At 44.4% G+C, this 10940-nt stretch overlaps 1 pseudogene; it reads right to left on the reverse strand.

Moving 5' to 3' along the window:
- Positions 1-9144: 9144 nt before the first annotated feature.
- On the reverse strand, positions 9145-10608 carry LOC123347886 (annotated as a pseudogene).
- Between the last annotated feature and the right edge of the window lie 332 nt (positions 10609-10940).

A 10940-nucleotide genomic window follows, 5' to 3' on the forward strand; every position in this document is an offset into this window, starting at 1 on the left:
GTGCCTGGAGAGAGAAACAAAATGGGGGGAAAATAATTAACATGAACTCTCTTATCCAGTACCAGACTGAGTGATTGATGATTATTCTAATGGCAATTATGTTGGTGATTTATAATGTGCACACAGCATTCTAGGAACATTTCACCAACAGTAAAAAACGTTGTTCCAGTTCATGGCTTTTTTAAAGAGAAATCAAGCCTCACTAATCTATTAGAATTCTTGAGGGTGTCAAAAAGTATGTGGACAAGGGGGATCCAATGGATATAGTGTACCTGGACTTTCAGAAAGCTTTTGACAATGTCCCACACCAAAGGCTTTTAAGCAAAGTAAGTAGTCATAGGGTAAGAGGGAAGGTCCTCTCCTGGATCAGTAACTGGTTAAAAGACAGGAAATGAAAGGGTAGGAATAAATGGTAAGAATAAATCTCTCTTCATATGGAAGCTGTTCCATACCCCTAATCATTTTGTTGCCCTTCTCTGTACCTTTTCCAATTCTAATATATTTTTTTTCAGAGGGAGCGACCAGAACTGCACACAGTATTCAAGGTCTGGATGTGCTGTGGATTTATATAGTGGCATTATGATATTTTCTATCCCTTTCCTAATGGCACCTCCCTTTCCATCTAACCAAATCACCCACCTCCCCACCCCTGCTGCTCTGTTTTCTATACAGTAGAACCTCAGAGTTCCAAACACCTCGGGAATGGAGGTTGTTCGTAACTCCGCCATATTCGTGATTCTGATAAAAACACTCTGGTTGTTCTTCCAAAAGTTTACTACTGAACATTGACTTAATACAGCTTTGAAACTTTACTATGCAGAAGAAAAATGCTGCTTTTAGCCATCTTAATTTAAATGAAAAAAGCAGAGAAATAGTTTCCTTACCTTGTTGAATCTTTTTTTAAACTTTCCCTTTATTTTAGTAGTTTACATTTAACACAGTACTGTATTGGATTTGCTGTGGTGGTGCGGTTAGAGGGGGGAGAGCTGGGGTTGTGATTTTGTTTTTTTGTCTGAGGTATGTGGGTGACCAATGAGTTTGTAACTCTGGTGTTCATAACTCTGGGCTCTATTGTACTATTTCAGGTTCAAGTCTCTGTCTGTGTCAGCTTCCAGCAAGCTGGCTCTGTGTCTCTCTGTCCGCTTCCAACTGAGTTTACCATTTCTCCCCCTCCGGATCAGCTAGGGACATCTTTATAACCCGACAGTGTCTTTTAATCTCAGCCCTGACCTTGGGTAGATAAAAACATCCTAATCTGGATGGTGCTAGCCAGGTAGGTTCATCCCACAATTGATGTCCCAGCTCATTGTTTGAAGCAGGTACCTGAGGGGATGATTTATCTGTGTCATTGATTGACTCTTCCTGGATTCCTTAACAGCCCCTTTCATAGTCTTTGTTTGAGGTAACTCTGCATTCAGTCAGGCAGACATATAGAACAGAACAGGGAAAACCAAATCATACACTATATTCCTAAGAGCTAATACAGACATTTCCTCAGTTTTTCACATGTAGATGATATATAATTGCATCATAGATTTTCTGTCTGTCTAACTCTCCAGTCTAAATCAACCATAAGCAAGATCGGATTGTATAAAGGACTGATTCTTACCTTGTCCTCAAGGTAGGAAGCAAATAACACCATGTTACATGGCTAAAAGAAAGGAACTCTCACCTCCACCATAAAGTTCCATAGAGTAGATTAATTCAAGCATAAGGAATTTTCTGAGTTACCTTAGCAAAAATATGTGCTTCCTCCAGAATTGTTCCTGATGCACCTCTACATCTGTATTGCTATCTCCCTCTAGGCATGGAGAAAGACTGAAATCTCTGTCTTGAGAAAGAAAGAAAGAAAGAAAGAAAGAAAGAAAGAAAGAAAGAAAGAAAGAAAGAAGCTTTTTACACTTGTATGCTGCAGCATGCATAATATTCCAGCTTTCTCCTGAACATTATTGCCATAACAACATGAAGCTACAGATCCAAAATACTCGGCTAAGAAAACTATCTGCAGAGCCTTGAAATGGACATCGCTGATCCTGTTTGCCTATAACTGTGTTTACAGTGTAGTTGTAGCTCTGTCAGTCCCAGGTTATTAGAAAGACAGGATGGGGGAGGTCATATCTTTATTAGACCAACCTCTATGGTGAGAGAGAGAGACAAGCTTTTGAGTCACACAGAACAAGAGCTCTGTATGACTCAAAGCTTGTCTCTCTTACCAACAGATGCTGGTCCAATAATAGATATTATCTCACTCACCTGGTCTCTCTCTAACTGTGTTTTGTTTTTATCCCAGACTTCCCTCACCCATTTTTCCTTTCCTACCGTGGGCCCTGCAGCTCTCCTATCTGCAGCATTCTGACACACACAGCTCTTGTGTGGAGCAAGGACATTCTGGTTTCTTTATAACCATTGGGGATATCATCCTTTAAAAAACACATCTCCAGTTTTTCATTGAGGAATCAGACAGTTAACGCTGCTTGTTAATGCATGCTACCACGTAGCACAAATAAAGTGTGGTCAAGCCACTGCATCATTTGTCCTACTGGACACTGTTGAGAGCACTGGCATTGAAGGTGGTGCCAACCATATGTTGCCAAATCTGAAGCCAAAGAATTTTTCACCTGATGCTGTTGATAAAGCAAGTCAGACAAGTCCCCTACCCTACTCCCTCTGAAGCAGTGAGCATGAGGCAAGGTCAGAGGCAAGAGTCCTGACACATAAACCAGGAACAATATCTGCTATGGCAAATCCTCAGCAAAAATAACGAGGATCTTGCTTAACTTCTAGGATGACCTTTTTCAAAAGAGAGCTGTGCTGGGCCACATCATGACAAATATTCTGAATTTTCAAATCCAACTGGATTGATGTTTTAGGGTTTTATATTTCATTCAGCCTTTACCCAGGCAAAGCTTCCATTTCAGTTGATCTTTATGAGGAGCTTGTTTATTTGTGCTCAAGCAAACCACCCATTGACATCCATGGAGCAAAAATGCCCATTGAAGGCATTAGACCAAAACTCCCATTGAAATCAAGTGATCAAAATGTCCATTGAAGCCACTGCCCAAATCTCCTATTTAAATGAATGGCTCAAGATGCCCACTGAACTCAATGGATTAAAATCTCCCTTGAGGTTAATGGCTCCAAATGTTGTACCATGGGTACTGGGCTATATAATTGGTTATGTTTTGGCTATATACAATGTATGTTTTATAGTACAAATTAAGGTATTAAAATAAATAACTAGGGTAGTAAATACTAGTATTAACCATTTTCTTTTTATTTATGCCTTGCAAGTGACAGACAGGATTTTGTCTGTGTCTATGTTAATTAAATTAGAGGCATTTCAAAGGCCAAGGCCCCAATATAGGAAAAAAATAGTTGCAAAATTTAGTAAGGCCTAATTTATGATGCCTTTCTTGTTCAACATAAAAACTGCTATTTGATACCTTTTTAAAGGTCTCTGTAAAAAACTGTTTATGTAAATAAGAAATGCATGCGTCAAAAATATATATATTAAAAAGGCCATTATTAAAGCCAAATGGCCAAACAAAAGTAAAAAACTAATAAAATTTAAAAAACCCTTAAAAATGCACAAAAAAAAAATCAAGGCACATCCGTGGTTAAGAAAGGGCAAACTAACAACCCTGAGGTAAAGGTTGACACCCTTAAAACACAAAATAATTAATTAAATCAAAACCAAACAGTCTATTGCACTGCTATAGACTAGGGACCGAATGGCTGGGCAGCAGTTCTGCAGAAAGGGACCTAGGGGTTACAGTGGACGAAAAGCTGAATATGAGTCAACAGTGTGCCCTTGTTGCCAAGAAGGCTAATGGCATTTTGGGTTAGAATCATAGAATCACAGAATCTCAGGGTTGGAAGGGACCTCAGGAGGTCATCTAGTCCAACCCCCTGCTCAAAGCAGGACCAAACCCAAGTAAATCATCCCAGCCAGGGCTTTGTCAAGCCTGACCTTAAAAACCTCTAAGGAAGGAGATTCCACCACCTCCCTAGGTAACCCATTCCAGTTCTTCACCACCCTACTAGTGAAAAAGTTTTTCCTAATATCCAACCTAAACCTCCCCCTCTGCAACTTGAGACCATTACTCCTTGTTCTGTCATCTTCTACCACTGAGAACAGTCTAGATCCATCCTCTTTGGAACCCCCTTTCAGGTAGTTGAAAACAGCTATCAATTCCCCCCTCATTCTTCTCTTCTGCAGACTAAAGAATCGCAGTTCCCTCAGCCTCTCCTCATAAGTCATGTGTTCCAGCCCCCTAATCATTTTTGTTGCCCTCCGCTGGACTTTCTCCAATTAATCCACATCCTTCTTGTAGTGTGGGGCCCAAAACTGGACACAGTACTCCAGATGAGGCCTCACCAGTGCTGAATAGAGGGGAATGATCACATCCCTCGATCTGCTGGAAATGCCCCTACTTATACAACCCAAAATGCCATTAGCCTTCTTGGCAACAAGGGCACACTGTTGACTCATATTCAGCTTTTCATCCACCGTAACCCCTAGGTCCTTTTCTGCAGAACTGCTGCCCAGCCATTCGGTCCCTAGTCTGTAGCAGTGCATGGGATTCTTCTGTCCTAAGTGCAGGACTCTGCACTTGTCCTTGTTGAACCTCATCATATTTCTTTTGGCCCAATCCTCTAATTTGGCTAGGTCCCTCTGTATCCTATCCCTACCCTCCAGCGTATCAACCACTCCTCCCAGTTTAGTGTCATCTGCAAACTTGCTAAGGGTGCAGTCCACACCATCCTCCAGATCGTTAATGAAGATATTGAATAAAACCGGCCCCAGCACCAACCCTTGGGGCACCCCACTTGATACCGGCTGCCAACTAGACATGGAACCATTGATCACTACCCGTTGAGCCCGACCATCTAGCCAGTTTTCTATCCACCTTACCATCCATTCATCCAGCCCAGACTTCTTTAACTTGCTGGCAAGAATACTGTGGGAGACTGTATCAAAAGCTTTGCTAAAGTCCAGAAATAGCACATCCACTGCTTTCCCCTCATCCACAGAGCCGGTTATCTCATCATAGAAGGCAATTAGGTTGTATAAGTAGGGGCATTTCCAGCAGATCGAGGGATGTGATCATTCCCCTCTACTCAGCACTGGTGAGGCCTCATTTGGAGTATTGTGTCCAGTTTTGGGCCCTACACTACAAGAAGGATGTGGATAAATTGGAGACAGTCCAGCGGAGGGCAACAAAAATTATTAGGGGGCTGGAGCACATGACTTATGAGGAGAGGCTGAGGGAACTGAGATTGTTTAGCCTGCAGAAGAGAAGAATGAGGGGGGATTTGATAGCTGCTTTCAACTACCTGAAAGGGGGTTCCAAAGAGGATGGATCTAGACTATTGTCAGTGGTAGAAGATGACAGAACAAGGAGTAATGGTCTCAAGTTGCAGAGGGGGAGGTTTAGGTTGGACATTAGGAAAAACTTTTTCACTAGTAGGGTGGTGAAGCACTGGAATGGGTTACCTAGGGAGGTGGTGGAATCTCCTTCCTTAGAGGTTTTTAAGGTCAGGCTTGACAAAGCCCTGGCTGGGATGATTTAGTTGGGTTTGATCCTGCTTTGAGCAGGGGGTTGGACTAGATGACCTCCTGAGGTCCCTTCCAACCCTGAGATTCTATGATTCTATGACCCTCCCAAAAATGTTTTGAGCCATCAAAAAATAACACCCACTGAGGAGTAACTGGTCATAAACTGACACAGCAAAATCCATAAACTTCAACAAAAAAAAGAACTTAAGAACCCTCTCCCACCCCCTCGTTAAACCCACAGCCCACAAAGAAACTGAGATCCACACACTAGTCATGCAAAACACTAAGAAAATCTCCCACTTCGTCACACAGTGTAACTTAGGTTGACATAGTTTTGTAGTATAGACATGCCCTGAGAGAGGTGTGAGTACCTTTTGGCACTATCGTACACCCCTGTTCTACCCAATGGAAAATTTGACCATGGGCACTTATATTGTTTCATAAATTCCTATCTTTGTCCCCACCTGTCTCAAGCTCTGTATTCTTTCACCATGGATAGTCACGGACCTGTTTCTATTTTCAGCTCACATAATCACAGGGTGCTGTGTCTATCATGTGGATTTCTCTTTAATATTTCCTAGTTAATATGAACACTAGGTCACATTCCATCAGCAACTGGCATAGCGCCACCTCCCCACCCTGCCCGAGCTACATGTGGGCTAGGGGTAGAGTTACTAACTCCAGTTGAGGTCATTTGGTCCAGGAGATTCATCATACCTCCAAACTTAAGGAAATAGTTATTTTTAATATTCACATTGCTCTGAAAGCGACATACAGGTCTAGAAAACACGACCTCTGAGGAAAGATTGAAAAAATTGTATTTGTTTATTGTGGAGAAGAGAAGCATTGGGGGGACGTGATAGTTTTCAAGTACATAAAAGCTTGTTACAAACAGGAGGGAGAAACATTGTTCTTGTTAAGCTGTCATGGGATAAAAGGGAAGGTCCTTTCATGGATTGAGAACTGGTTAAAAGACAGAGAACAAATGGTAGGAATTAATGGTAAATTTTCAGAATGGAGAGGGGTAACTAGTGGTGTTCCCGAAGGGTCAGTCCTCAGACCAATCCTATTCAACTTATTCATAAATAATCTGGAGAAAGGGGTAAACAGTGAGGTGGCAAAGTTTGCAGATGATACTAAACTGCTCAAGATAGTTAAGACCAAAGCAGATTGTGAAGAACTTCAAAAAGATCTCACAAAACTAAGTGATTGGGCAACAAAATGGCAAATGAAATTTAATGTGGATAAATGTAAAGTAATGTAAAGTAAAAAATAACTCCAACTATACATACAATATGATGGGGGCTAATTTAGCTACAACGAGTCAGGAAAAAGATCTTGGAGTCATCGAGGATAGTTCTCTAAAGATGTCCACGCAATGTGCAGAGGTGGTCAAAAAAACAAACAGGATGTTAGGAATCGTTAAAAAGGGGATAGAAAATAAGACTGAGAATATATTATTGCCCTTATATAAATCAATGGTATGCCCACATCTTGAATACTGCATACAGATGTGGTCTCCTCATCTCAAAAAAGATATATTGGCACTAGAAAAGGTTCAGAAAAGGGCAACTAAAATGATTAGGGGTTTGGAGAGGGTCTCATATGAGGAAAGATTTAAGAGGCTAGGACTCTTCAGTTGGAAAAGAGGAGACTAAGGGGGGATATGATAGAGGTCTATAAAATCATGAGTGGTGTGGAGAAAGTGGATAAGGAAAATTTATTTACTTGTTCCCATAATATAAGAACTAGGGGTCACCAAATGAAATTAATGGGCAGCACGTTTAAAACAAAAGGAAGTTCTTCTTCACGCAGCACACAGTCAACTTGTGGGACTCCTTGCCTGAGGAGGTTGTGAAGGCTAGGACTATAACAGCATTTAAAAGAGAACTGGATAAATTCATGGCGGTTAAGTCCATAAATGGCTATTAGCCAGGACGGGTAAGGAATGGTGTCCCTAGCCTCTGTATGTCAGAAGATGGAGATGGATGGCAGGAGAGAGATCACTTGATCATTGCCTGTTAGGTTCACTCCCTCTGGGGCACCTGGCATTGGCCACTGTCGGTAGACAGGATACTGGGCTAGATGGATCTTTGGTCTGACCCTCTATGGCCGTTCTTATGTTCTTAACCTCTGAAGATAGGACAAGAGGCAATGGTCTTAAATTGCAGCAAGGACGGTTTAGGTTGGACATTCGGAAAAATTTCCTAACTGTCAGGGTGGTTAAGAACTGGAATAAATTGCCTAGGGAGGTTGTGGAATCTGCATCATTGGAGGTTTTTAAAAACAGGTTGGACAGACATCTGTCGCTAGTGATCTAGATAATACTTAATCCTGCCATGAGTGCTGGAGACTACACTACATGACCTCTCGAGGTCCCTGCCAGTCCTATGCATGAGGAAATTTTTCTTCAAAGTTGGTAGGCTGGCACTGGTGCTGGGGTAGCGTTTATGGTAGAAAATGTGGAGTGAGTTGATCCAGAGGTTCCCAATATGCAGCCATCTACAATATGAGCATTTTCATGTTCCAACAGCTCTAAAATACACAGGCATAGTGAGATTATCTGGGCGAGTGCTATGCCACAACAGGGGCAAGGGCATATGTCCTGATACAAGTTTGGGGTCATTTGATCACAGGGTTCATCAGATACAACTCCCCCCCCCACACACCCCCAGGGAACTGATCTTAATTCTCATGTCATTCTAAACCCGACACACATTACAACAGCACAGTGCTGTTGAAAGCTGGTATTCCATCATATGGGCTGTGGCAGACTTTGAAATGGAGACCACCTGTTGAGATGAATAAGTCACTTCACAGCTCCTCAAGCCACTGTGTGCTCTGAATCAGCTGAGAACATCCCATTGAGACAAATGGGCCACTTCACACCTCTGTGGTCCTCCTATGCTGAAGAGGGGTGGGCAAAGAACCTCTCATCCACATGAGACCCTGAAGTGGAGTATGGGCTCTGGGGGTTCCCCTCCCTTCCCCCTTGCTAACACCAGCTGGCAGATGTGCTCCTCACAGCCCATAGCATATCATCTTCTTTCCTCCCATCCCGATGGACCCTCCTAACCCACTGGCGGTTTGCAGGGGTAGTAAGAGGAGCAGAGTTGGTAGCTGACTGAATTATTTTCCAAGAAACCTCTTTGTCCACTTTCATAGTTGCAATCCAATAATTTCCCCCCATCCCCTCACTGCCACTAGTTCCTCAAAAACCAGGGGAAATTTGCCACCCAAAAACTTTAACGCAGAGATAAGGTTGCTCGGCAGTGCCATCCATCTTATCTAGCTATCAAAAGAACATAAGAAGGGCCATACTGGGTCAGACCAAAGGTCCAGCTAGCCCAGTATCCTGTCCTCTGACAGTGGACAATGACAGTTGCCCACATACTGTCTATCTTTCCTAGTCCTCTCTCTCTCATGTTAAGAGCACCTATCTCATTTGTGTGTGAATGCAAAGAGAGAATGGGCACAGGGTTATTATAATAAATTGTTTAAGTTAGGCACATGGGTTATGAGCATGAATCCACAATAAGCAACAACAATATTCCTTCATTACCAGAAACAAACATGGATTTTTTTCATAGTTGAGGTGCAAATTTTTTTCTGCCCAGGAAGTTCCTCAGGTCCCCTTTCACTTCCTTGTTTCGCAGGCTGTAAATAATGGGGTTTAGCATTGGCGTAACCATTGTATACAGCAGGGAGAGCAGTTTGTCACTTCCAAGTGAGTTGTTGGAGGTGGGGCTTAAATACATCATGCAGCATGTCCCATAGAACAAGAAAACTCCATGAGGTGTGAGGAGCAGGTGGAGAAGGCCTTGCCCCTGCCCTCAGATGAGGGCATTCTCAGGATGGTGGAGATGATGCAGATGTAGGAGACTAGGATCATGCCAAAGGGGACGATCACCACGAAGGTGGCCACCGCGAGGAGCTCAATCCAATTCACAGAGGTATCGCCACAAGCCAGCTGTATCAGGGGCACGATGTCACAGAAGAAGTGGTCGATGGCATTAGACCCACAGAATGGCACCTTGGCTATCAGAGCAGTCTGCATCAGTGCCACAGCGACTCCACCCAGCCACGAGCCAGCCACCAGACACCCACACACCCTCCTGTTCATCGCGAGCACGTAACACAGGGGCTGGCATATGGATGTGAACTGGTCATACGCCATGGCTGCCAGGAGCAAGCACTCAGCAGTTCCTAGAAGGGAAAAGAAGCACATCTGTGCAATGCATCCCGAGTAGGAGATGGTTCTCAGCTTCACCAGCAAATTCACCAGCATCTTGGGGATGGTGATTGAGGTGTAGCAGATCTCGAGGAAGGACAAGTTCCTGAGGAAAAAATACATGGGCGTTTGGAGAGGAGGATAAGCCAATATGAGCAGGGCCGCCCAGAGGATTCCGGGGCCCTGGGGTCTTCGGCGGCGGGGGGCCCTTCCATTCCAGGACCCACCGCCGAAGTGCCCCGAAGACCCGCGGCGGGGTCCCCCCCACTGCCGAATTACTGCCGAAGCGGGACCCGCCGCCGAAGTGTAGCCGGGTCTTCGGGGCACTTTGGCGGCGGGTCCCGGAGCGGAAGGGCCCCCCCGCCGCTGAATTACCACTGAAGACCGAGCTGAACTTCGGCGGCGGGTCCCGCTTCCGCGGTAATTCGCCGGCGGGGGGTCCTTCCACTCCAGAGCGGAAGGACCCCCCGCCGGCGAAGACCGGGATCGATAGAAGCTCCTGGGCCCGGCCCTGCAAGAGTTTTCCGGCCCCCCCGGAGCAAGTGTAGGACGCCGCTCCAGGGCCCCTGAAAAACTCTCATGGGGACCCCGGCGGGAACCGGGGCCTGGGGCAAATTGCCCCTCTTGCCCCCCCCCGGGCGGCCCTGAATATGAGCATAAAGATGAGGCTGTTTCCCATCATAGTTACTATGTACATAACTAACACTACAACAAACAGCAGGATGGCCGGTAGCTCCTGGAGATCGGAAAATCCCTGGAGTATAAATTCAGTCACCACGGTGTGATTTTCCCATATCAGTTCTTCAGCATCTTCCATCTCTGAAGGAAAGAGAGAAAGTGTTTCAATTATTTGCAAAACAGTTCACCGATTTTGGATTCGCCCACTATCAAAGGCAGACCCATCTGCAAAACTTCTTTTCTCAGTTCCAGAGGGTTTTGAACTTGTGGTGTTGGTTGGAGCCATGTCTAAGATTTTCATTTAGCGGAAACAAAACTAGCACTGGCCAACCAACAAGGAAGACTTTGCTCAGCCCTGAACTGGGTGGATGGGATGCACAGACCTAAGAGTAAAGGTCCAGTTGGTGCCAACTGGCAAAGGACACAGAGCTTTGGTTACAGAGATCCCCTGATCTGGTGTCTATATACTAG

The sequence above is a fragment of the Mauremys mutica genome, chromosome 13, assembly GCF_020497125.1.
Source record: "Mauremys mutica isolate MM-2020 ecotype Southern chromosome 13, ASM2049712v1, whole genome shotgun sequence".
NCBI lineage: Eukaryota > Metazoa > Chordata > Testudines > Geoemydidae > Mauremys > Mauremys mutica.